Genomic DNA, 21,127 nt, shown 5'->3' on the forward strand with positions numbered 1-21,127 from the left:
TTGTGGCCCTATCGCAGCGGAGACAGGAAAAGACAAGCTGTGTTCTGTGCATCCTGGCCCGTACCTCAGCACACCGAATATTTCTCAGCCCATCTTGTTTGGCTGCTGTTGGGATGGGGAAAGTGGCAGGGAGTGGGCAAGGAGAAGAGGTTGAAGTGGTGGGAGGGCCTGACTCTGAACAGAAGGGCAGCCTGGAGGGGGAGACAGCAGGTGAATTAGAAAAGGGTGCCTCCACAATGGGCCATTGGGAAAGCCCTATATAGAGAAAACACATGACAACTCACCTCTCTCATGGGCAGATCACGAGATGCCTGTTCCATTCCCCATTTTCATGTGGAATGCTGTATAGAGAGAGGTGGAAATAAGCAGCAGTCAGAAGAGGAAGAGACTCCTGCTGAGCCTGAGGCACAAGGCTGCCAGGAACGGCAGGAGCAGACAGAGCAGACTCACCGTTCACTGGCTACCCTGGGCTGCGCAGGCTTCAGAGGGAGGATCAGGTGAGAGGACCCGCAGCCCCGGATCTCTGCTATCACCTGTCCACTGCTCCCACAGCCCACAACCAGCTGACACTGCTGGCTAGGGCCACATACCTCACTGCCCTGAGGAGGTGAAGTTCCCTGACTTAGCTAAAGGTTTTCCCTGGTACCGATTTGCCCCAGTTCCAGGCTCTCCTTGGAGGACTCTGAGAGCAAGGAGCACAGTGCCTGGGAGACGCTGTGACTGAAGATCTTGCCTTGTGTCCCATTTCCCCCACATCCTCCACTCAGTAGAGGTCAGGCTTAGATGGTGGCTGATCAGCTGTGAGACAATGAGAGCATCTTCTTTCAGAACTGAGACATGGTGGGGATTGTTAGAGAACTGTGAAGTACAGCGCTGAGACAGTGAGCCATGGCACCTGGCTCTAGCAACTGACTGGAAGCAGAGAGTACCTGCAAGAGATGCCACATACCTTCGTCCCACTGACAGGCTTTTGATTGCTGGTTCATGCTTAGAGGACGGGTTTTGGATAGCTGGCAGATGCTTAGAGGATGGCTGGTTTATTCTTAGTGGATGGCCTCTGCAAAATTTCTGTCTCTGCAAGGTCACAGCACATAAAAGAAACAGTTGGAAAAGCAGGCAACCCAGGGGCCTCACACACTCATTGCAAATCTATGGGTAAGCAAGGCCGTTGGCTTCTGACAGAGAAGGTTAGCGGCAAGGCCTGTTGATATCTTCCCAAGTAATTTTTTAAAAACACAGGTTCTCATGCAGGCCCCAAGCTCACTAGATAGCTGACACTGACCTTAAAATTCTAATCCTCCCATCTGTACCTCCCAGTGCTGGGAGTCCCGGCCGGTGTCACTCTGCCTGGTTTATGTGGTGCTAGAGTTGACACTCTATAACTGAGCTGCATCCCCAGCCACCAAGCCACTTTATGTAAGGACCATCCTCTGGCCAGACCACCCCTGCCTCCGCAGCTCTCCGCTTCTCACTCGCTCTCCTCCCCATCCTCTCCTCCTTCAGTGGCTTGGATCTTGGAATAAGAAGATTATGGCCTCCATAACAGAGGGCCAGAAAACTTATCTTCAGAATCAAATTATCCCTGAAGTAACGACAGAGGTATTAGTAGTTGGGCCAGGACAGCATGCATGAAACAGGGCCTGAGTTCACCCAGGCATCCTGTGTCCTCTGGGGCAAGGCTCTCAGAAAGATACTACTGAATCCCCTCCCTTCCCCATAGGGCATTGCAGACTTCAGAACACATCTGTACTTTTACATGAATGAGGGTTCATGGAAAGCACCCAGGTTGAAAGCAGGATAGAGAGTCCTTTCACAGCCGAGATGCTGGAAGCAGTAAGTGGTTAACCTGCAGGAGAGGCTGAGTCCTGGAATGGCCCCAGGGCTCCTCCTTTCCCTGTGGTTGCTCTTCCAATTATTTTCCCTCCTGGCATCCTCCCAGTCACATTGCACCCTCTGCTCATAGAGGTCCCTCTTTCTTGAACACATCACTACCTACTAACTGGGACTGCCTGCATCACTACCTACTAACTGGGACTGCCTGGGTCCCGGGCTCAGCCTTCATAGCCACTGATTCTTCCACAGCCTTCTCTACCTGGGGAGGTGTAAGAAGTTAAAATGGGTCCCTGGGATCCAGTGCCTACTTCTACCCCAAATGCGAACACTCCCTACCTTGTGACCTTGGTCACAGCTATTTCCCCTTTTTTGGCTTCTGTTACCTCTAATATAAAATGGGAAAATAACAGTGATCAACTCAGAGTGTTATCCTGATGATTAAAAGAGGCACCAAAGTAAGCAGTGTCTGGTATAAAATCGTCCATGTTAGGGGACACTTCCATCTCTAGACTGTGCTCTTATAGTTGTGGTTCATCACAGTCTGTCTCCCTGGTTGATATTTTAGGCATTGTTCTTAAGCCACTGTTTGCTAACCCCATTCTAGAAATTGGGGTTCAAATGCCCCATCTAAGTGTGTAGTTTAAACTGCTTGCTTGCTTTATTTCCTCCTACAGCTGCCAACCAGGATGTAGCTTTTCTGTTCTTTGCCTTTAAAAACTCCCCATAAAATGCATTCAGGACTGCTCTGTGAAAAATGTTTCTTTCCAGGCAGTTGCTTGCAGCTTAATACAGACTCTGAATTCATACTGTGGTTGAGAGTGTGGTCTTTGGGTCTCTACCCTGAAACAGTTTGACCCGGTGTGAGAGTCTCAGTAAGGGATCTTCTAAGTTAGGATGGCCTATGGGAGTGTCAGTGAGGGACCAGCTCAATTACGTTAACTGAGGTGGGAAGTCCCAACCTAAAAGTGAGCACCACCATTCCTTAGGCGGGGGATTCTGAATTGTGCGAGTGGAAACGCATTCATTTCTCTCTGCTCTTGACTATAGGTCTGAATAGCTACTTCAAGGTCGTGCCGATGTGACTTCCCCACCGTGGAGGACTTGAACCTGGTACTCTGAGCTGAAATAAGCCCCTTCCCGCCCACATTGCTTTCAGTTTCAGTATTTGATTACAACAACAGACGTGAAACTAAAACCTCTAGCAAAGAAAAAGGTAAGGCAGTCAGGGCTTTCCCGGCTACGGGGCAGTAAATGACGTGGAGAGTTAAGTCAGCGCAAATACCCTGTGACCAGTGAACCATCAGCGCCAGGCAGCAAGAAGCCCGGCAGGCCGCTAGTGCGCATGTGTCTCCACAAATGCAGCTGGGCTCTGAGGCCAGTGGGAGAGGTCGAGAAAGGACTGCAGCGTTTGGCCCCAGGTCAAGAACCACTAATCTGGAAGGTTCTGGTTAGACACATGCATATGAGGGCTTGTGTCAAGGGTGGGCATTGATGTTCCAGAAGATAGCGTGAGAAGCTTCAGACTAACAGCTACAGCAGCCTACAGCAGGGTGTGCCCTAAGACCCCAACACAGACTGTGGTCTCTGGAGTTTATAGAAAAATAGTTTAGAAGTCCTTTTCTGCACACCTGTGCACACCTGGGCCCACTCAGGGCTCTTCTCTTTCAGTGCACTCGCTGTGGGAGAGGTCATCCTTCGGAGCAATGGTAGCAGAATTAGCGGCACGTGTGGTAATGAGGGACCTGACCCCAGCACAGACGGCCACTCTGTGCCTTCCCTGCTCTGTCCTTTGCTAACGGGGTCAACAGTCTTGGGAAGACGTAACTGTGGGAACAAAGGGCATGGGTCAGTTGGTTGAGTGCTTGCCTAGCACGCACAGATCCCAAAATTCTTTCCCTATTAGCCATAAAAGGGTGTGGTAGCCCAGGCCTGTAACACGACAGGTGGAGCTAGGAGGATCCGAAGGCTAAGGTCATTCTTTGCCTCATAGTGAGTTAAAGGATAGCCCAGACTGCACGAGAGTGTCTCTAAAGGAGGAGGGGGCTTGGTATCTGTGAATCTTTGTACATCCAAGCAGAAAATGACCAAAGACGAGCTTCTGTTTCTAACGAATGCAATGGAGCTGAGGCCGTTCTCCCAGAAGCATGCTGGGGAGGTAGTCATTATTTCCTTCTGCCCGCCACCCCTAAGCGACATGCTAGAGTGTACAGGAAATAGAAGGTGAATTAAAAAAAGAACTCCATGATGTATCTTCCATGAGGTCACTGTCCAGGATGGGGTGAGAGTTTGTGGCGATGCAACTCTGTGGGGTTCATCCAGGCATCTGTAAGGAACCTGCCAACCATTGGCTCAAAAGTGGTACTTCAGTGAAAGCCTTGCTTTGGTCTGTTGTTGGTGTCAGTGGATCAAATAGACTCTTGTTCATATCTACCCAGGGAAAGCAAGTTAAACAAATGGTTATCAATATGAAGGCCAGTTAGTCCAACACAGTCTTTCTTGTTAGACCCAACAAAGCACGAGGGGTGGAGCTCACACCTGCCTCTCTGATAGCACCTTCTCACAAAATTTCTGAAGGTCCAAAAGAGAGTGCGCTCAGGCTTCACACACATTGTGCCCGCGTCCCCTCGTGCACTGTCTGTGAGATGCTAATCACTGACATTCTTGAAGAATGCAACAACGCAGACAGCAAGTCTGCACAGAGCCCGCGTGCAGTTGCAGCTGCTCTGGAGTGCTGATGGCAGCCTCTACAGAGCTTCAAGACCATTGAACCCTGCATCTGAACAGCTTGCTTAAATCTCTCCTGTTCTGCCTGTAAAGGCTTGCCTTTTCTTCCTGTCTGCACATACATTCACTTTTAGTGAATTGTGCATTAGAGAATCCCAGTCTCTCCCTCTCCCCCCTCCCCTTTCTTTCTCTCCCTTCCTTTCTCCATTCCTCCCTGCTCATTGGTTAGATTGACATGAGTATTTGCTGAAGGATGGATGCATGCATGGATGGATGGATGGATGGATGGATGGATGGATGGATGGATGGATGAGGTTCCCGATCACCTTGGGCAGCAGAGGTGCCCCTGACCTTTCTAATCAACTACCTTTGGCCCAGACTAAGTCCAGGAAGCCCCAGAGGAGGGCCAGGCTCCTTTATTCCCGGGGCTCTAAATCCAGGGCCCCCAGAATTGAGACTGTCAGGCAGCAAGCAAGTGCGTTTTGACACCAGCTCAGCCTCCATGTGGAAGTGACGCACATCTCCCTGCTATTTGCAGCGCACACACCCCTTTCCTCTGACCCCAGTGGATACTTACCAGGATCTACTGAGTGGTGTCACACAGTCATAGAAGGGGATCTGAATCCACCTTAGAAGGGAAAATGAAAACAAGCAGGGAACCATCAGCAAGCTTCTATACTTCATCAGACAGCATGGCCCAAGCCATTCCTGGATCAGCTAAAGAGATTGGGAATGGCTGCTGGAGAAATGTCATGAACACCTGCAATCTCTCCAGAGAACTTCCTTCCCCTCCTTCAGCCCCCTTGGAAAGCACCCACTTGCCTGGCTAGTTGACCACTGTCTTCTCCAGGCAGGTCTCCATCAGCCCTCAGCACCCTGGCTTAGGAGACTCCCCTGCCACTCAAGTGAGCATATCAAGACTGCCTGTCATTTTGTCTTCTATTCCCAGACTCAAACTGCCACATACGGAATATCGCTGTGTGATCTGATGTCTTCAGTGACGCTTAAGGATACTGTGTTGAAACACTATTGCCAAAAGCAACCTGGGGAGGAAAGGATTTATTTTTGTTTACACTTCTATATCCCAGTTCATAATCGAAGGAAGTCAGGGCAGGTACTCATGCAGGGCAGGAACCTGGAGGCAGGAACTAAAGCAGAGGCCATGGACGAGTGCTGCTTACTGGCTTGCTCCCAATGGCTTGTTCTGCCTTATTTCTTATAGAACCCAGCACCCCCATCCCAGGGGAGGCATCACCCACAGTGAGATTGGCTCTCCCACGCCAATCATCAATCAAGAAAATGTACCTAGCCTGACATTTTCTCAATTAAGGTACCCTGTTCTAAAATGACCCTAGCTTGTGTCAAGCTGACGTGCCACTAGCCAGCACAGCCTCCATTCTTTACCCTCATCTGCACTTTCCTTAATACACTTACGAAACAGGCACGGTGATAATCGGCCAAGTCGAGGTTTGCAGTTACATGCATATATCATGGTTCCTCCATATGTAGTCTTGGGGTGCATGGCTCAGTCTTCTTCACCATAATCTTCCCAATTACATAAGAATAAATTTGTTTTTCTACCCATACTACAAATATTTATTAAGCATTAAATTGATTCCAGCCAGCTCTTTGCTCATACTTTTTACTATCCAGGGTTTTTAGTAAGCGGTCATCCTGGGGAAATTTACAGAGCTACAATGCTGAGTCAATCCTGTGTGCCCTCTATAGTTCCAAGGGGGTTCATGAAGACCAATCACATGGCTCCTAAACGCTACAAGCAGCTCCTTTGCCTGCAGAGTTGTTGCTATGCAGAAGGTGAAGATGGAGGAAAAGTAGGCCGCAGAATGTACAGCCTTAATGCCGAAGTGTAGGATCAACCAAACAGATCGAGCGACCCAAACTTACTTTCATCTCAGAAAGGATCAAAGATCTTCCTGCAAGACTCCAAACTGGGAAGCTGCTAGAGGAAAACATTGTGTGAAAAAAGCTTCACTTATAGGCAGAGGCTATAACATTCTGAGCATCCCTCTGTTGCTCAGGGTAGAAGAGCAAATGGGGCTTCATGGAATTGAAAAGCCTTAGCAAGCAAAGGAAAGCCATTGCCCTAATGAAGAGACAGCCTAAGGAATGGAGAGGCATGTGTGTAGTGATAGGAGCGAGCAGGCCTACTTTTCGTCCTGCCTGGCTCCTGCATGGCTAGCTTTACACCTGAAATAACAACACACAAATTGTATTCATTTAAACACTGCCTGGCCCATTAGCTCTAGCTTCTTACTGGCTAAGTCTCACATCTTGCTTTAACCCATATCTAGTAATCTGTGTATCACCACAGGGTCGTGGGCTTTAACCGGGAAGATTCTAACCCACGTCCATCTCGGGCCGGAGCTTCATGGCATCTGCCTGACTCTGCTTTCTTCCTCCCAGAATTCTGTTCTGTCTACTCCACCCACCTAAGGGCTGGCCTATCAAAAGGCCAAGGCAGTTTCTTTATTGACCAATGAAAGTAACACATAGACAGATCACCTTCCTACATCACGTGTGTGTGTGTGCATGTGTGTAGGTATGTGTGCTGGTACTCATATTAGAGGAGCAGCAGGTGGCAATTGAAGTTCAAGGTTTTAGCCCACCAGGAGGAAACTGGTTAGGCAAGACCCCGAGACCACAGACCCTGGAATGTCTTGCTTCTGCTTTGCCTTTGCATGTTTGTTGCTGCTACCTTTCTCTGGTATCTGGCATGGTGTGAATGGATGTGAGGAGATCACCACTGCCTGCAATGTAGAGTGTTTATCTCATGGAAATATCCCACTCTACTGGGCATTTTTATCTGTGGATTATTATGAAGATGATTACTTCCTAAGCTGTACTGTCTAATTGATAATAATGTTAGTTTAAATATTTTTTAATATTTTTGAATATCTTTGATGAATAAAAATAAACACAAGGAAATGCTACATAGTCAGGGATTATGAGTTTCATCTATGGAGCTGCATAGACTATATATAGCTCAAGTTAATTATTAAGAAAAACAGTTGAGTCCCAGGAGCGAGGCTGGCTCAAATTCCTTTAATCTTAATGCTGAAAGATGTAGTCACAGGTTTCGGTGTGTACGATTAGCTGAAACAAAACTTTAAAATAACTTCAGGTTAGATCAGATGTTTTGATCATAGCTTTAAGATGAAAACCCCCAGAAAGCAATTTAAAGTTCACAAGGACATATAGCTGGTGTGGAACATCCTTCTATACATGTGTTGCTTTTATTGGTTAATAAATAAAGAAGCTGCTTTCGACCAATGGCTTAACATAATGTAGCCAGGCTGAAAGAGATATATAGAGAGAAAGAAGGCAGAGTCAGAGAGAAGCCATGTAGCCTCACTGGAGACAGACACTGGAAATGGAACTTTACCTGGTGAGCCACAGCCATGTGGTGATACACAGATTAATGGAGATGAGCTAGTTTAGGATGTAAGAGTTAGCCAATAAGAAGCCAGAGCTAATAGGCCAAGCAGTGATTTAATTAATACAGTTTCTGTGTGGTTATTTTGGGTCTGGGCAGCCAGGAACAAACAAGTGGCCTCCTACAACACATAGCTGAGGTAAAAATTAAAAAAAAAAGCAGACCAAGTGTTACTAGCTGACATATTTTCTTGCCAGGGTTGATTGATGATCAAAGGTGATGATTAATTCCTTGTTCCTATCCCTGCTCTCAATCTCCTGAGATAAAAAAATATTAATGAATAGGTATACATCCTAAAGATCTAAGTATAACTGATTGTTTTTATGTATAAAAGTTGAGTTTGTGATTCAAGATTTCTTATAAGATTAACTTTCAAGATAAATAGTAAAAGACCGATTCTTTCTTTGTAACCATAACATGGAGCCTGCCAACAAAAGAGTTGGTTATGAAAAAAATACTTTCTGCTTGCTCATGTTCTGTTCATCTGCAACAAGTTGCTTAGATATAAAAGTATGAGGATTATTGGAGTGACTTTGTGTTTGAGTATGTAAGGGAGATGAACAATATGTTTATTTTACGTGTACTCTGTAGGAATTTAGCAGCATCACTGTATGGGGTACATATTAAAATGAACAGCTGTTTTTTGGCAGTGTCTTGACTTTGAAGACTCCTTGTAGAAAACAATGATTGTTTTGCTGAAGGAGCATTGCAGTCATTCTATGACCTTGGTCACAAGACACCTCAGGCACTGTTGAGATCCAGCCCCAACATAAATTATATCTCAGACCAGTGTGGAGGTGTGGGAATAATTGAGGCACAATTCACACAGCAATATCTGAAGCGTTTATTGTCCAAACAGCTTTTATATCAAAAGGTAAACTGAGGGGAAGTTCATTAGCATTCTGTTTCCTGGGTCACAGGTCTTAGGTCATGTCTGCAACTATGGCTCCTCTGTCACATAGACTGAATTGACACCTCTTTCCCAGGCGATCTCCCAAATTACAAAGAAGGAGCAGAGCGACATCAGTATGTCCTGACCCTTTGTTTAGGATGGTGGCAGTTTGTCTGGAAAGGCTAGGTGACCACCTTCTGAGTGGCAGGTGCAAATTGTACCCTGAAATTCTGGCCACCATACATTATAGAAATATGGGCCTGTATAATATGGGCCCTACAAGGCACGCCTGAGGCTCTTGTATTATTGTGTATTACACACAATACATAATAAAGGTCTAGAGTCATGGAGGCATGTGATACTCCCTTCAGTAAGACATATAAGTTAAGATTAGGAACGTTGGTATGCAGAAATACTTTATGTAGCAATCAGTGAATACACTTTGTATGGCTGTTTGGGGTCCAGTTCAGTTCATCAGAAGAAACTAGACCTGGGCCTTAAAATTTCACCTTGGAGTGCCTTTTTTCTTCAACCGACAATGAAAGAACATGGAAAGAATACAGAAGAATAGAGAATAAAGGAAACCATCAAGAGTATGGTTGTCTTTTTCCCTAACCCCCTCTGATAGAAAAGTCTAGTACACACCAACACTGTAGATTCCTTTTGAGTTCTGCACTGCTGAAGGCTGGTCCCCAGGCAGCTATAGGTGTGTATGAGTATAGGTGTGTGTGTGTGTGTGTGTGTGTGTGTGTGTGTGCCTGAAATTCATTTACCTTAATTGTTCTAGTATTAATAAAAACCTGGGGATCAGAAGTTGAGACAAAAACCTGATAAATTCAAAGAGCAGCAGAGGAATGCTCAGTTGCCCCACTCTCCTCGTTTCCCAGGTGAAAAAGCCCACACAATCTCTCCAAGTCCCTTCTCATCTCTTCCTGTACCTCTCTATCTGACTCTCTTGGTTCTCCAACATATCTATGGCTAATTCCAGTCAGCCAGTTGCTGGTTACACCCTCTGATTCAAGTTGTAAAGTCCTGGAGTGTCGGTGCGAACAAATATCCCACACCATATGTGTGTAGGTGTGTGTGTGTGTGGTATGTGTGAATTAATTTCATTTTTGAGGCAGAATCTTGCCCTGCAGTCCTGCCTTGTCTGGTACTCACTGAACAGCCCGAGTTATTTCCAGATTTGGGATACTCCTCCCTCAACCTCCTGAGTTCTGGGATGGCGTACATGCTCCATGTTTTAGCTAGGGTTTCTATTGCTGTGAAAAGACACCATGAACACAGCAACTCTTATAAGGAAAACATTAATTGGGGTGGCTCACTTACAGTTTCAGTGGTTCAGTCCATTGTCACTGTGGTATGGTGGCAGGCAGGCAGATGTGGTACTGGAGAAATAGCTGAGAGTCTTACATCTTGCAGGCAACAGGAAGTCAACTGAGACACTAGGCGGTATTCTGAGTATAGGAAACCTCTAAGCCCACCCCCGCAGTGACACACTTCCTCCAACAAGGCCATACACACTCTAACAAAGCCACACCTCCTAATACTGTGACTCCCTATGAGATTATGGGGGCCAGTTACATTCAAACTCCCACATTCTGCCATGCCTGACCAGAAGTTATTAGCAGCTTATTTGTTATGGAAATCGGGGTCCTGAGATGTATTTGAGGTTTTTCAGGTGATGTCCTGAGTGCACCTGTCACCCCCGTTGTCAAGGACGCACCTTAGATGGACTCGATATGTCTCACCGGACCAGTCACATCAGGGCAGTAAGAGGGCAGCATTAGAGAGCCGGCTCATGGTTCCAGTTCTGTGTGCCTCCAACAGCTGCTCTGAGTCCATGGGATACCTAGGGCCCTCTGCTCTGAGTCCACGGGTACCAGGACCCTCTGCTCTGAGCCGACAAGATACCTAAGACCCTCTGCTCTGAGCCCACGGGATACCTAGGATCTTCTGGAAGCCTTTGCAACCTCACTTATGGGTGTGGGAGGTGCTTGTTTCCTCTCTACCAGTCTGGTCATCTGCTACCCCAGCTCCTTTCCCATACCCCAGCATCTATTCTCAACCCTGCTCATTCTTTTTTCATTCTGTGGTTTTTCCAACTTAAGAGATGTTGCTTAAATTGCCCATACTTCCTCATTTGTGTTCATTTAAAAAGGTGCTAAGGGACATAGGGCAGGCATCTGCAAGGCAGACACCACCATGTCCAACTCCAATGCCTCACCCTAGGCAGCAAATGATTTCTCCATTTCTGGTGAAAAAAAACTTTACCTTACAAAATAGTCACTGATTTTTTTGAGATTATGCAGATTTATAATTTTTCCCGTGGCTTTTTGATTCACTGAAAATCATTTCATAATTCAGCTTCTTAAACAGTTTCTTCTTTTTTTTTTTCTGTTTCAACCTCGTTGGGCAGCAATGGACCAATCTTCAGTGGACAACTTCACTTACTGAATTACAAAAGAAAGAGCCCTCTGTGAAGGGCTGCACAGCCAGCAGATGCTCACAGGGCGTGGTAGCACATAACTGTAATCTCGGCATTTGGGAGACTGAGGCAGGACGGATGCATCGGGTCTGAGGCCAGAGGGACCCGCCGAGTAAATCTGGCCAGCCTAAGCCACCAAGCTAGATCCTGAATAAATAAATAAGCAAATAAATGCATGCTTGCAGTTTTGTAGGTTGCCCGTCTGGTCACTTGGCATAAACAACTGTGCTATTTTGGAGCGGAGACAGTTGGTCCTTTCTTCGTCTTACTGTTCTTTCCTATTTTAAATAACCTGGGTATTTGGGATTCCACCGCCAGTGGGATTCCTAATATGCTCTGGAAACCATTTTCTTTTTGGTGTCTTCTTTAAGGAATGAATCTCAGGTATGTTTGGGGGGGGTCAGCTTCATAAGTTTACATGAATTCCATAGCCCCTCATCTTCTGAACCAGATTACTTCTTCCTCAAATGCACCCCTTTTCCTCCGGCTATTTTAGTCTCTAGTGCTTCTTTTGTGAAACCAGCACCCTCACTGACCTCCAAAGCAGAGGGGCACAGGACACTAATAGCCCTGGCAAGGACTCTGTTTTAACCCCCCACCCCTGGGTCACATCCATTCTAGACAAACGCCTGGGTTTGGATTAGTCAAGTCCAGAAGTCTTGCAAGCGTGTGGACAACGTTCTTCGTGTCACTTCTCTGGTTGGTGACAAGTGGGCAGCGCAGACATCAGCCCCGAGTCCACCGCCACCCGCGGCTTTAACCCCCTTTCCATGGCATCTTCTTCACTCGCAGTCTTTGCTTTGGCGCACGTCTGTTTCATTTCCTTTTATAAAAGGTTAAATTCTTGAATCATTTTATGCACGTATGTAATGTATTTTAGTTGCATACTCTTCCCCCCACTACTATAGGAGTATTACAGTCTCCTGCTGCGCATTCCAGGCAGCTCCGCTGGTCTCCTATAACAGGGTTTTCCCGAGGATGAAGTGAGGGAAATTTCTGCTCCACTAGAAATGCTCGTGTTAGTCTCATCAGAAGGAGATGCACGGAGTGGGTACCCTAGCCCTGGCGAGGAGACCCCAAGCTCGGCTTGTTACCTCAGTCCAATGTGGAAAGTCCAGCAGACGCAAACGCTTCAGACTGTTGCTCCTTTACAATAGCTGCTTAGCAACAAACAGTAGAGCCGTAAGAAAAAGCGATAAAGGACTTGGAGATCAAGAAAAACACGAGGTGCTCTGTGACTGACATGTGTGTCACCTGGGACCTGACTAGGAGAGAGGCCAGGAAGAAGATAGTGCTCATGGGAAAATTCCATTGATACCAGTTCTCTTTCTGCTTCTTGGAAAACGCTAGGATTTCCTTGATTTTTTAAAGCCCTTTTGGAAGATTAACTAGATTTTACTTTTAATGTAAAAAATTCTATCTCCATCCTCTAAGGATCGCATCCCATTCCCCAACACACACTAAAACCAAAATGAGCTGACCATAAACACCTGACCACATACTGCCACCTAGTGGGAGTTAATGTAACTGCCTTCATTCATGTGGACACAGTACCATACATGCGCGGGAGCAGACGGTAATGTTAAACAAGCCCCAGTCAGGTATGAGTGTGACTGTTTGTCCTACTCACGCGTTTCTCGCTTCCTCTGGCCTCTCATTCTATTATCAGTTTCCAGTGCACAGGGTAGTTAGGGGATGGCGGGATTGCTCCGTGATGCAATCTTGTTGCAGGACTGCCCCTACCCCCTCAGCCCTTCCCAATACCTGAAGGTAGAGCGGCCGCCAACAGGGAGAAAGTGGTCAAGTAAGGGAGGCCACTGTGACCAGCATAAAGTGATGGAGGAAGAGAAGGTAGAAGATGCCTGGGGTGTTGATCTGATGTTTGATCCCCGGAACCCATTTGGTAGAAGGAAGACAACTTCTAAGCGTTGTCCTCTGAGCTGCACCTGTGTGCTAGGCACACATGTGTGCACACGCGTACACAAACACGCAAATAAATAAATGCAATAAAAACTAAAACAAAGTTTGCTCATGTCTTCTAGTCTTAGTGTCACATAATATAGGGTGACAAAGTAAGGACTTCTAGGGTGTGTAGCTAAGGAACACCTATTGTCTCCTAGGAAAGACAAGCAGCCTAGGTACGCTTCACGGCACTGCATAAGCCAGGTGTAATGGCAAACACTTTTAATTCCAGAACTTGGGAGGTGCAAGGAGGAGAATCGGAGTCCAAGCCCTTGACTGTGTAATGGGTGAAGGCCAGCCTCAGTTCGTGTAACCTCGTCCCAAAAAGAAAAAGCATGGCTTATTCTGAAAAGGAAAAAGGTCGGGGCTGCTCCTTCAGCACAGCAGGTGAGGATGTAGTGTTTCAAACTGAGACTGGAGAAAGGACTCGGGGCCACGTGGGCTCAGAAACAAACTCTAACAGCAGTGGGTGTTATCGCTAAGCCTTTGATCACCGAGTACTGGAGCCGGTCCAATTGAGAGGATACAGGGATTTGGGATGGACATGATGAAGAGGCAGTGAGGAGGCGTCTGTCAGTTTCCAAGGAACAGAAATTGAGTGGTTGGGGCCAGCAATACTATTCTGACAGTAAGCGCACTTGCCTGATGTTGGGTCGCTGTGGTCACATAGGAGAAGAAGAGTGGTCTTCCAAGTGTGGTCTCCTGACCTGTACAAGCTGTGCACGTGCACACACATACACAAGAATAACAACCACAGCAATGACAACACAAAAAAAATGAGGTAGTTAGGATTTTGTTTGAAATTTTGGAAGAGAGAACAGCTCTGGGAAGGAGGCACAGACTCCAAAGAGCCCCCACCAGCCTCAGGTCTCACCCAAGCTGACCACCAACTCACTATATCCGCAGAGAAGATGACCCTGAATTTCTGGCCCTCCTGCCTCCATCTTCTGTGTGTTGATGAGTTTAGTGTTTCCTTCTAGAGGTAGAAAGGGCTATGGTTGCACACATTTGTTTAAGCAGGTGAGAATAGGTCTAGCTCAAGGAAGCCCCAATACACCAGGCATCCATCTTGGGCTCTCGGGGTGGACTGGAACTCACATCTTCATGCTCACATGGTAAGCCCCATTTCCCCAGCAGATCCCAAGGTTCTGTACAACTCAAGGTTTCTGAACAGAGGGAAGGTCTGACTTGCAAGTCCTTAGAAACTGGAGAGAGCCTCTCCTTCAAGGCCAAGGCGTTTCTAACACTCCAGGGAAATTAGCCTGGCCTGCCCCCTCCCCGAGGGATTTGCTTCATGAATGATCTCAGGATACAAGAAAAAAAAGTCAGCACATAATGCACCTAATTTGAGTAGTGACTTAATTCTGCATCAGTGGGGAAGACCGGGCAAGAACAGTTTTCCTGTTCATATGAACAAACACACCTTTGAATCTCTTTGAATCTGACTCACTCTCATGCACACAAAGTGAAAAAGAGATGTGACCGAGCAACCAGTCCCAGCCCTCATAGCAAACGTCTCTAAACACACAACACACATTTGGTTAGAGAGTACCACCTTAGCAGTTAAGACCTTGGTTGTGCTTGCAGAGGACCCAGGTCTGTTTCCGAGCATGCACGTGTTGGCTCATAAATATTCATAACTCCAGTTCCAGGGGATCTTATTGAGGTTTATGTTGGGGAGTTAACCCCCATAAGCCTCTCAGGATTTGGAAGGGCCACTACAGCAGGAAAACTGGCTAAAGATATCTGACATAAGTCTTCTTAGAATGCCCCATTATTCTTTCTATGCTCTCTCTAACGTGCTCTTGATGTTCCCCTTTTGATGTTCCTCACTGTTCTTCCCATCCCACAAGGTTTCCAGTTTATAGACCCACACAGACATCGTTAACAACTCTCTGGTAAATAACAGTAATATCAAGTGTGCATCTCTTAGGGCTAACAGGATGGGTAAAGTAGGCGCTGGTTGTCTTCTTACTGCCTCAGAGGGGGCGTGGCTGTGAAACTCCCCTGTAGATACCTGGAGGTTTAGTATGGGGCTTTGTATCAGTGCAGAATTCTAAGAATAAGAAAAAGAGGGGTTGGGTGCTGACTACATTTGTGTGGTCAGTTAGAGTTTGTATCAGGAGTCTTGCTAGCTAAAAGAAAGGGAATGGAATCTCCTAGCCCTAGAGATAACATCTAAGGTGGCTGGACCAAAGGGAAACTCCAGTCGTGCAGGTAGTGTAAGATCAGGAGCCTGGCTTTTCCAGCTTCCCAAGTGGCGGCTTTGTTCCCGCTGATGCCTGAGTGAGAAGCATTTTCTTTCTCTAGGGCCTTTTCCAGAATTCAAGGCACCCGTATATATATTCTACATATCAAGATTATATAGCCAAAGGAAAAGTCATCCAGTATAACAGTGCATCTGAGAGTTATGCCCAACAATTAATACGCTGCTGAGGTATTATGGGATGAATCCCACTATGAAAAGAGAGGGACACCATGGTTTCACAAGGTTTACAGAATGACAGAGGCTATTCAAAATGCAGGTTTCCAAAGCTTTGCAAATTGGGTATAGCCTAGTGATTTTGCCAGCTCGTCTTTCACTGTATAATGCTTGTGGTCACCAGCAGGATCTGAAGTCCTCTATGGTCTCCATGGACACCGCGCATGCACATGGTGCACAGACACACAGGCAAGCAAACACTCACACACACACACACACACACACACACACCCTCTTCAGATGGTAATGGAAAAACAAGGAGGCAGAAATAAGAACAAAACTAGTTGTGTCATTCTCAAATATACTCTGTTGCCATCTCAAAGTTATTGAGTAAAACCAGGTATCGAAATATTAAAGGCATCTCCTGACTTGTAAAAATGCTATCCTAATTAAATTCAACATTGATGGAAATTATTTCGAGTAGTAGGGAAGAGCACAGACTTAATATGTATAAGAAATGTTCTGGGAGTCGGGCAGTGGTGGCGCACGCCTTTAATCCCAGCACTCGGGAGGCAGAGGCAGGCGGATCTCTGTGCTTTAGAGGCCAGCATGGTCTACAAGAGCTAGTTCCAGGACAGACTCCAAAGTTACAAAGAAACCCTTTCTCAAAAAAACAAAAGAAAAAGAAAGAAAGAAAATGTTCTGGGGCTGAGAGATGACTCAGTGGTTAAGAGCTCTGGCTGTTCTCCCAGGAGACTTCACTTCCTAACACCCACACTCACTGGCTCACAACCATCTGTACCTGCAGCTACAGGGGAATCTAACACCTTTTTCTGGCTTCCATGGGCACCTGCACTCATGTGAACACACCTCCACAAAGACACACACAGACATATAATCTAAAATAAAATTATTTTTTAAATGAAGAGGTTAAAAAATAGCAGGGGAAGAGGTTTTGTTTATCTCCAGGGATTTAGAAATGGCTATTGGTGAATTAGACCATGATGCAGTCAAAATCCTTCTCTGACATTTTGTTCTCTCAGTGACAGTGTTAAGGGACAAAGGGAAGGACTGGGGCCATTACCATATTCTGCATTAAAGAGACACACTTCTCTTTTAGAAGGAATCGGCATGTGCTTGTTATCACACTGGCTTAGTACTGTGCACACGGTTGATGGTTTGTTTTCTCCTGCCAGCCCACATGCCCGGAAGGGTACAAGGTTGATACCAGCAGAATTAATTGGCTCTGCATTTTGAGAAGTGTCTCGGCCCACACATCCACAGAAGGAGCCAGGAGTGAAGGGACGATAGGGAGAAAGATTCAGACATCACTAGTCTCAGCTGACCCCCAACCTGAAGGAAAGACCCACTGCCTTTGTCTCCCTACCCTTTCTATGTCAGTGGTTCCCAACCTTACTAATGCTGACCCTATAATACAGTCCTCTATCATAAGGAATCATCAGTGGCCCCCAATCATAAAATTATTTAATTACTACTCCATGATGACTGTAAATTTGCTACTGTTATGAATCGTAATATAAATATCTAATATGCAAACCCTATGAGGGTTGAGGCCCACAGGTTGAGAACCACGGCCCTATGTAGTCTGTCAACTAGAAATGAAGTCAAAGACAGATTCTGAAGATGTTAACATTAAATAATCATCCAGTTTAATTAATCCACTGTCTTCTCAGACCGCCAGCTCTCTGAATAAAGGGTAGTTTTGAGAATCATCTGAAAATAGTAGATAACAGTAAATCCTGGATTCCGGTTACAGTAACAACATTCTCCCTGGGACTCAGTCTATCACTTGGGGCCCTGGACACTTTTCCTATCTGAGAAACAAATGTGTGTGTGTATGTATATTACAACTTTTTAAATTTTATTTTCTTTAAAAAAACAGTATTTTTCATTTTACATACTAATCCCAGTTCCCACCCCCTCCTTCCTCCTGCTCCGCCCTTCTCCCCACTCCAACCCCCCCATCTACTCCTCAGAGAGGGTAAGGCTTCTCATGGGGAGTCTACAAAGTCTGTCACATCACTTGAGGCAGGACCAGGGCCTTCCCTGCTATATCTAGGCTAAGCAAGGTATCCCTCTAGAGAGAATGGGCTCCAACAAGCCAGTTAAAGCAGTAGGGATAAATCACGGTCCCAGTGCCAGTGGCCCCACAGACTGCCCCAGCAATACAACTGATGTATAGCTCAACTTTAATTACAATTTATATAGCATAAGCTTCACTTCCTTAGCACGCATAACCTCATAGTCTTTCATAAATTTACAACTCTGTGCAACCATTATCACTATCTAACTCCAGAAGGTTTTCCCCCAAAAAGAAACTCATTAACAAGTGGGAGGTGGGGGAGGAGAACCAAAAATTCAGGGTCATCCTCCCTGAGGAGGACATAGTGAGTTGGCAGCCAGCTTGGAGGAGACCTTCTGCTGCCCTCCCAGGAGCGGTCAGTTCTAGCCTGGCTTTATCAGAAGAAGGTGTGGATCCTTATGAGAATCACAGAAACTTGGGGTTGGAACTTGACTGGTGGGTGGGGCACCTCATGATGTTATTAAGTTACAGATTCGAGTGGACAAGCAGGATAAGGTTGAGGCCGCATGTGCTTAAAGCTTTAGGCTGCATTCCTGCAGTGGCTTCCAGCCACTCTTTGTGTGGAGGAGTTAGCCTTGACTTTCAAAACCACAGCCGCCCCCAAGGAGCTCTGCTGGTGGAGGACAGTCAAGGCTAGCATGGTTGATTACAAACTGAAAAGAGAGTCCAAGGAAGGAGAGGCAGAGAAGCCCTAGTCAAAGCTCTAGCTGGTCACAGCCGCTTCTTGTCCCCACTGCATCCACTTGGATGTCCAGCCTCCTTGTATCCTGGATTCTGCACAGATTTGCCATGAACACTGTGAATGCATGCAAAATACACTGGTTAATTAATTATCTTAATCCTGTGGTTTCTTTCAGCTCTCTTTTGTCATCTTAATGCAATTAGCGTATGTTTTAATTACATGCGTGGCCTCCGAACTGAAATCAACTTTGACAGCGTGAGAAGTGAATTTTACCCAATCTGTTTGGGGCAAGATTGCCTATAAAATTGCCTTGGTCTGTTTATTTTTATTTTGTATTACTTTTTGTGTATGAGTGTTTTGTTTGCATGTACGCCTGTGTACCACTTGCATGCCTGGTATCAGTGAAGGTCAAAAGAGGGAGTCAGGTCTTCCCTCACCCCTCCTCATCTAGAATTCCAGATGGTTATGAACTGCCATGTGCATGCTGGCAACTGAGCTCCAGAAGAACAGTCAATGCTTTGAACAGGTAACTCACCTCTACAGCTCTGGTCTGATTATTTATAGAACTAATTGCCGTATAGTTTTAAAATCTATATATATTTTAAAATAAAATCCTGTTAAGAAGATGGAAGAAGCTCTTATATGGTAGTTCCCGTGCTGAACACCGCAGGGAGCAGCTCCTAAAGAGCAATTCAGCTGATCCTCCAGCCTTAGGTCCTCTCCCTGGTGAGGGATCAAAGTAAGCTTCACACAATAATCCGGCTGCCCTCTGGCCCCAGGATGGTGCTGTCCTATAGGTCTGATAGAGCCAGGCAGAGGGCACTGTGGAAGAGCCAGCCCCGTGGACAGTGCTGCTGTCCTTGGATGCTCATGTTCCCAGTCTTTGGGAACACTGTGACAAACACTGCTGACTGTCGTGGCATTTCGTGAGTACCAGTTTCTTTGGCCTCTGAATGGTTAGGTGCATCTCATGGGATGCACAGAAGCACTTTGGGGACGGTCCCTAACTGACTTTTACCCCACGGTGTGCTGGCCCCTCCAACGCCTGCGTCAACTCATGGCAAGCCTCTGGCGCCATCTTGTGTTTGGAAGACCTATCCCATACCGTGAGCACAGACAAGTCTCCTATTGAGGAGACTGACCCAGTCTAGTCAGCGGCAGCAGGGTGGGTGACAGGGGGATGGTTTGTGTTCTGAAAGCTTAGACAGCAGATAACCCGAGGAAACAGAGGCCGCAGGAGGAGGAACAACATCAAAGATCAGAACTTCAAGGTAATTGAGTTCCATGAAGAAGAGGCCGGGGAGGTAGAGACAAGGAAGAGGAGAGGGAGAAACTGAGTCGGATTTTGCCCTAGAGTAGATTTATGTTTGATAGAAAAAGTATTATCCTAGTAAGATTTTTTTTTTGAGCTAAGTCGATGCACCCATCTAGCGGATTTTAGCACAGGCCAGATCCATGAAAGTCAAAGGACAGAAGGGCCTTCCTTCTTCCCACATTGTCCTCTGTTTTCTCATTTAAAAACAAAACTAAGTTTTTAATCCCAGCATTCGGTGAGTAGTGGGGGGGGGGCGTAGAAAGTTCTAGGGGGTCAGAGCTATATAGAGAGACCCTGTCTCAAAAACAGATAGATATTTAATAAAAATAAAACAAAACATAACTTTACCAGCTTTTATTCTATTGAGTGGCAGCGAGGATCGTGAATAAAAGAAAATCCAAGGCCTGAGAGGCTCAATGAGCAGGAAAGCTCTCCCCTCTCTTCCAGCCCCCTTCTCCACTCTTCCGCCACGCCCCCTCCACGCCCCCTCACGTGCCTCCTCGACGCTGCCACGCCCCCACGCCCCTCCTCCACGCCCCCACGCCCCTCCTCCACCACCCCTCCACGCCCCCTTGGGTGGAGCTCCTCCCCACCTTTGGAATTAAACTCACTCAGGACTTCGGGCTACGGGACTGCAAATCCGTGCTTGTCGCTTACTGAACTCGAGTAGCCAGGCAGCTCCGCGTCCCCACGGTAACGTCGTCCCGGCCCCGCTGCGTCCCCCGCTTTCTCCGCGGTGACCTGTCCGAGTCCTGGCTGCTGTCCCGCCCCAGCGGCTCAGTTTGGTTTCCCGGCCAGCGTCTTAACGCCAGTTGGGGCATTGGGATGGCAGCAGTCAGTGCGGGTGGAGAATTCGCGTTTTCCACCTGCAGCTAGGGTTCGGCTGTGCGGGGAGAACCCCGAAACTCTGGGCAGTGCGCTGTGTTCAGAGGCGGCGGGGGGGGGGAGGGGGAGGGTGAATGGAGCTTGCCAGCGGTTCTAGCGCCGCCTCCCATCCCCCACCCCATAGAGCCAGCCTTATACTCCAACCCATCTGCTGCTGGGGCCGAGTCTCCAAGACTTTCCAGACGCAGAATCCAGAATCCCGGCGCAAAGGCAGATATCCCTGTTATTATTATTTATCGTGTTTATTGCCGTCTCCATTCTGGAATTAAAATCCAGAGAAGTCCCAAAAAGTAATTATCACGATAATGTACTGCAGACGTTTGAATCCAGAGTCCTCACACAACAGTCGAATGAAAGTGCAACTGA

The 21,127-nt window shown here is 46.8% G+C and overlaps 1 protein-coding gene and 1 long non-coding RNA gene across 7 annotated transcripts in view; one reads left to right on the forward strand and one right to left on the reverse strand.

Moving 5' to 3' along the window:
* Positions 1-782: 782 nt before the first annotated feature.
* LOC142856430 (uncharacterized) lies at positions 783-20,763 on the reverse strand. The gene is made up of 3 exons (XR_012911643.1): positions 20,488-20,763; positions 5,135-5,185; positions 783-1,074 (listed from the first exon to the last, which is right to left on the reverse strand). It is a non-coding gene; the product is annotated as an uncharacterized LOC142856430 (long non-coding RNA).
* Positions 19,799-21,127, forward strand: part of Thnsl2 (threonine synthase like 2) — a 35,450-nt gene continuing 34,121 nt past the window's right edge. For 3 of the 6 annotated variants that reach the window (XM_075983877.1, XM_075983885.1, XM_075983880.1), the window contains exon 1: positions 20,463-20,569. The gene's annotated coding sequence lies outside the window, so the exon portion shown is untranslated. Of the gene's footprint in view, positions 19,833-20,457; positions 20,570-21,127 lie in introns of those variants that run through there. The other 3 variants (XM_075983881.1, XM_075983882.1, XM_075983879.1) reach the window with 2 other exon arrangements.

Source organism: Microtus pennsylvanicus, chromosome 8, assembly GCF_037038515.1.
Source record: "Microtus pennsylvanicus isolate mMicPen1 chromosome 8, mMicPen1.hap1, whole genome shotgun sequence".
NCBI lineage: Eukaryota > Metazoa > Chordata > Mammalia > Rodentia > Cricetidae > Microtus > Microtus pennsylvanicus.